The sequence below is a fragment of the Apis laboriosa genome, unplaced genomic scaffold, assembly GCF_014066325.1.
Source record: "Apis laboriosa isolate Shangri-la unplaced genomic scaffold, ASM1406632v1 scaffold53_cov140, whole genome shotgun sequence".
Lineage (NCBI taxonomy): Eukaryota > Metazoa > Arthropoda > Insecta > Hymenoptera > Apidae > Apis > Apis laboriosa.
In genome coordinates, this window is record NW_025223656.1 from 504,728 (window position 1) to 512,204 (window position 7,477).

Here is a 7,477-nt window from a genome sequence, read left to right on the forward strand (position 1 = left end):
GAACAATGTGATTATTTGAAATAGTGATTTGGCTTACGTTCAGGGTTTTTTATAATAATAATAATTAATAAAATTATAATATAATTAATAAATAATTATAATGGTATATATATAATAAATTTTTTAATATAATAATATAAATTGATAAATATAATAATATAAAAATAATATAAATTGTTTAATATGACAAAATTTTAAAATAATAAACATTCGAGAATATATTAAATTATAATAATTGATTTTATCTATTATTTTAATTCATACATATAATTTATTCATGCATATAAAAAAATCCGATAAATTTTCAATTCTTAAAAAATATATATTATAACATATTTATCAAACTATACTGTATATCATTTTTGATGTATGTGACGGTTTAGAATAATTTATTTAAACCAATTTTGTATTTAATATGTTAATTATTAGACTTTGTATGTTATATACATTCTTTAAGTAACTAGCAAATTAGAAAAAATGATTAAAAGTAAAATTTTGTATTTATATAAATATTTATATAAACAAAATTTTATACTTAATTATTTAATTCTAAGTTTTTACTTATATGAAAGATTTTACAATATAATTGAAAATATATTGTATCTCTGATACAAAATAAAAAATTTATTTCTTAAATATTAGATTATTATTATTATAATCTAATTATAAATTATTATTATAAATTATTTTTACATATATACATAATATTTAATATATTAATTATATATTGTTAAAAATTTATCATGCATTATAAAGAAAATCATGAAATTTTTTTTATATAAACATGAACTTCTATTAATTGAATAAAAAGTCATAGATGATGAAGGAATTAGATGTTATGCATGAAAAATTTATTTATGAATGTGCTTGTATTTCTATATATTTTTATAAATGGAATTCTATAACTATCTATGGTTTACTATTTAATTTTTTATTAATTTTGTTTGATTGTTTTTAATTGTAAATAAATCTAAAATAATAATTAGAACATTTTATTATAGAATATAAAGTCATAATATAATCTTCATAATAATGGAATTTTCATTACGTGAATTAATTAAGCAAAAATTATTTTGTAAGTATTTAATAATAATGTTTTACAATAATAAAATAAACGTTCAAAGCACAATTTTATATTTAATGATTAAATCAAAATAAAGTAAATTGAATTATTAGTTTATATATGATTTTATATATTCAATATGAAATTAAAAAAAGATTAATATCGTTTGATTATTTTATCATTTTTTTTAAATTTTATTATTTTTAATAGATTAATTTTTAAAAGATTAAACATGAATCTTATTTTTTATTAATTTTGAAACTTATGAAATGTAATTATTATTTATTTGTAATATATTTGTAATATATTTGTAAATGTAATTTAATCAGAATATAATCGCAATCAATCTCGGATGGAATAACTTAGAATTTTTATTCTCCTTTATTTATTTCATTATATAGTCTCTCTAGATTTTACTTGTCAATGATGATTCTTTCTTTTTTTCATTGATTTGCTTTTGTAGATATTTCATTAAATTATTATATAGTATGCCTCACATGTATTTTTCGTATTATCGTATCATGCATTTATATTATATATTCACTTTCACATAACTAGAATAAAGTAAAGTTTAAATTTTTCTTCAACGTTATTCTTTTTTAATTTGTTTATTATTAATATATAGATATAATGATTGTATCTATTTTAAATAATTTGCAAATATATATTATTAAATATATATCTCTCTTATACGCTGATTGTAATTTTTCAATTACAATTATTATATACATTCAATTGTTTTCTATTTTCTTCAATTATCAGTACATTTTTAAATAATAATAATATTTTTAAATACCACGACAAATAGATGATATACTTCGAAATGTTTTTATTATTTAAACATAGAAAATATATTTATTTCTAATATTTATATTATGAAATATGCTATTATAAATAAAAAAAAGTTCAAAGAATATTTTTTGAATTAAATAAATATATAAATTAAAAAAAAAATCAATATAATAAAATGAAGGCAGATATACAAAAAATATATTGATTTAAATATAATAAATAATAATAAATATTAAAATATAAATTTCTATTTTTTTCTATAATAAATTTTCTTGCGAATTCTTTTGATTCTATTCTTAATTCTATTCTTTTCAAATGAATGGACTTTCTTCTATATGCTTCTATAATAATTATTTTTTCGTAAATAAATATTCTATAAATATTTTCTGAATGAACTTTATTTTTTAATCTTTTCAACATTTATTATATATATTCCCAATATACTATTAAATATATATATATTTTTTATATATATATTATTATTTTTACATATATATATTTTATATAATATTATAATATTAAATATTTAATATTATAAATATTTGTTTCAATATTTAATATTGAATGTATTTATATCACGTTAAAATTATTTTAAATTTAATTTTACGCAATTTTATAAAAATGAAAATATTTTTGTGATTTTTATTAGATTATATATATAGTATAGTCTATACAGTCGGTAATGTAGACTGTAATATATATATTCCTTAGTAGTACTGTTTTTAGATAATAGATAGCGTTAATAAATAAAATATTAAGCACAACAAAGAATATAAACAATATTGCGAAAGAACAATGCTATTTTTGAGAAAAATATTTAGAGAAGCCTTGACATTGTATATTTCTAAGAATACGTCAACTTAATTAAATGTAATCTTGAAACTTTAAATGCCATTTTCTATGCTTTTTTCAAATGATAAATAGCATTATATTATGTTCGAAGAAATTTATAACAAATATTCATAGATCGATTTTTATGAAAATAATGGATTCTTCGTGTAACATTTTCTCCCAGTTTAAGTTAAGGAATTTTCTTTAGTTTGAGGATATTATTGGGAATTGATAAATAAATTTTTGATTTGCAATGTCATTGGTTTAATCGCGATCGTCTGTAATAAATATGAGAAAGTTTAGCGTTTTTATAAATTAGAAGAAAGTTAAAACACTAACTTTTTATTATTAAATAACTTTATTATCTTTTATTAATTCTTTAAAAAAACTTCATTATTTCTTAAATGCACATTTTTAATCCTTAAACAACAAAACTTGTTAGAAATTGAATTTATAAAGTTTGGAACTTGAGAACTCTGTGAACTTAATATTTAGTGAACTTATACGTAGATTTGCATTTAATTTATACGAACTTTGCACTAGAACTTTATAAAAAATCAATTTTATTACTATTTTATTAGTGTTTTATTACTTAATAACATAGCTCTACAAACGGTTTGGAACTAATATAGAATATTGTTAAAACTATACAATTCATGTTAAATCTACACATTATGTCGTGAACTTTACTTGTAATATTTACTTTATTCTATATATTACTTATAAATGTAATAATATAGTATTTTTTTTTGTTCATATAATATAATTGGAAAACTTATTGTAATTTTGGGATAAAAATGATATACTGTAAAATAAAAGAAAAACCATTTACACAACATTTTTTTTAAACATCTTTTAATTCTGCTTTATATTACATCTTTTAATTCTGCTTATATTATATTATAACAATCATCAAAAAATAAAAATTAGTTATTTGTATAAGAAATACAAGGTTGTGTCAAATATTTTTCAATATCTATATTATTTCTACAGCATTTTTAAATTAATTTTAATTGATTGCAAAATTTATCGCTCCTCATAATAGTTAAAATCTTCTTTTTTTTTATTTTATTTAATGTGCGATTTTTATTTTTAATATATTTTCTTTTATATTTTATTTATATATCTTTAATTTATAATTACAATTCTGATGTTTATTATAATAAAAAATTATTAATTTTCATATCTTCATTATTATTTGTTTTTTTTTAAAATTATATTTTTCTAAATTAATATTATCTTGAAATTTATATAAGAATATAAAACTTTGCTTTAAGCGAAAAAAGATTAAAAACAATTAAGTTCATATATATTTTAATTTAGGGAATTCTCGAATATTATAAATGAATATATTTTATATTTAGTATAGATCATATTTCATAGATAGCATTACTATATTCATTTTATCTTAATAAAAAAATATATATATATATATGATACGTTAATTTAGCTTTATTTATTTAAATTTTTTTTTCTTATATGTGTCCAATATATATTCATTTTTTATTTAATTTCAATCACAGACATGTTTAATATTAAATTTATCGTAATATAACAATCTGCCTTTATAATATTATTATGATAATATTTTTTCTTAATCATAATTATCTTAATCATAATCTTAATCATAATCATTTTATTAAAAATAATTCATTGGAAAACATCGTTAATATATTATTAATAATTACATATATTAATAATATCATTAAAATATCGATAACGGATGAAAATATTTGAAGTTTTTATTTTTTTTTATTCAAAGTTATTGTTAAAGATATTATTAACGATAACCTAAAAATTAAATTTGTGATATTTAAAATATCATTAGGATAACAATAATAGGAATAGAAATAATAATTTTCAATAAAATCTATTTATCTTTATTTTTTAATTTATAAATAACATTTTTATATAATATTTGATAGTAATTCAAAATTATTTAATAATAAAAAAATATGAACTTCAGTTATTTCTATCTTAATATTTTCGATATATCAAAAACTGTTAAAAACATATATATATTAAAAAATATATATATATATACATATATATAAACTGTTAACAACATATATAGAGATAATCGCTATTTTATGTTTTTTTTTTTTGTATAATTGAGATCTATGTTTATAAATTCTCTGGAAAAAATATAAGTATGGTTAATGTGATGGGCTTAAATATCCATAAAAATAAACACACGTTAGCCGAAAATGTCACATCTACAAATAAAATCACTTAGCGAATATTTTCAAGAGAAAAAAATGTTCAAAAAAGCATTATTTATTAAAAATTATATTTTTAAATTATTGATTTAAAAATTGTATACATTTGTATATTTTCTTTAAATCTGTTCAAAGTTTTCAATATTTTTAGAGTTGTGTGATTTAATAAACTTTGACATAAATTTTAATAATCTCTATAAATTAAATTCTTTATAATATTTTTGAGAAAATAACAATTATATTTTTCTTTTATTAATTTAAAGTAAAAAAAGTCATTGATTGTTATTTTATTATTGTCTCATTTCTAATAAATAATATATTAGAATTTTGAAAGTTCTTCTATAACAAAAATATTTAACGATATTTCTATTATAAATATTTTTTGTTTTATGCGCATTGTTTTAAAAAAAAAGTTTCAACATTTTCGCTACATTCATTATTATATATTTATAAATAATAATTTTTCAGAATTTATCTGCGAGATCTAACTGTTTATAATATATCATCTTTGAATTTTAATTTTTTTTGTTAAATTCAGAAAAGCTATGTATACAGAATTTGATTTTGATATTTGTAAATTAAATCAATGGTAAACGTTTTTATAATTTTATGAATTTAAAAAATTGATATACAGTTAAATGAATGAAAAAAAAAATAATGTAAAATAATAAAAAATTAATAAATAAAATATATAATAAAGATATATCATATGACACAATACAATGCTTGGCTTTAGCGGAAACCTGATCATGATATACTTTTTAATTCAACATTAACTGAGAATAATGGCAATGTCTTGTGGAAATTTGTTGCAGAAAAATTGAATTTTTTTAATGGTAAAGTTTAGCATACCAATACTTCACAATGCTAATTCTGTCAAAATTAAGTACATAATCTTTTGAAAATTCATCATGAGGAAATTGAATCACATTTAGTAATAGAAGGTATATAGTAATAATAATAATAATAATAATAATAAAATTATAAATAAAGTATACTGTCCAACTTTGTCAAAAACAAGTTTCAAAATCAAATTTTTATGTTGTCGAGCAAATGAAAAAAGCAAGTATCCTCAAGTGAATTATATCACACGATGGTACATCGATTGATATATAAAAGTTTATTTCTAATAGATATTATCGTTACACCAAATTAGAATAATATCTAATAGATATTATCGTTACACCAGATATCAATATATAATAATATAAAATAATATAAATAATGTAACTAATAATAATAATACCAATATTAAAATGCAATATTAAAATGCAATTTTTATTGATGAATTATCATGAAACTATCCATTATATACTGAAAATTCAAAATTTTTGTTATATTTATTTAAATCTTATTTATTTATTTATTTAAATCATGATTCACAATAATATTCTATAAAATATTTGTTCCTTTTTTATAAATAATATATAACAAAGTTGTATTTTTATTTCTGCACAGTTGTTGATAATGAAACTATTCAATAAACTTTATTATACTTTATATATTTATATATAAATATATAAATATTTGAAAAAATTTTTTGATATGTATGAATTATGAAATAAGTATGTTATTATCAAAATAATTATATTTATTTGATTGTTGCAAAATTTGATCAAATGATGATCAAAAATATTTGATAACTTAAGTTGGCATGATTTATTGTAAATCGCATATAAATGTAATCTATTATATTTATGTTACAAATAAATATAGATTGAATTAATGTGACAAAAAACTAAAAACAATTATTTCTATGAATGTGCTATTATTAAACAGAATATAAAAAATATCTCATCAAATAATTTAAAAAATGAGAGTGACGTTATCTGTTCAATTTACTTCATAGTCTAATGAAATGAATTGATGCATCGCTATTAGAAACATTAGAACATCATCTTTAGATGATGCTGAATCTTCATACATCTATTTTTATCCAGAGAATGAAATTTCATCATCAAATTACGAAATTTTTAGAACTTGCAAAATTCCAAAATAAAATTAATATGAATTTTAATTGAACATTCGTCAGTAATTGGATCAAAAAATAAAAACATTATAATTTTATCGTTATAATCTCTCTCTTAAGCTTAATATTTCAAGATAAGTTCATAGAGATATCGCATTATTACTTTTATGTGAAAATTATTTATATGCAACATTCAAAATCCAATCGATATATTTTACCAGTTATGGAAAGAATGATAAGCTATTGACATCCAAATGTTTAAAGATATCAAAACTATATGCAAAGTTGTTTTGTCAACGTAATTCGAAAACAATTTGTTACGGAAAAAATGATGATAAGCTATTGACTAACTAGTTGTGGAAAGAATGATAAGCTATTGATATCCAAATATTTAAAGATGTCAAAACTATATGCAAAGCTATTTTGTCAACGCAATTCGAAAACAATATGATATATAAAATATATCATTATTATTTTTCATTTGTATTATAAATAATAAACAACGAACAACACTAATTACATTCAACTATTACATACGACTATTTACATTTTGCAAATGAAAAAAATGGATTCACTATCTAAGAGAAATCTGACAAACGTGTA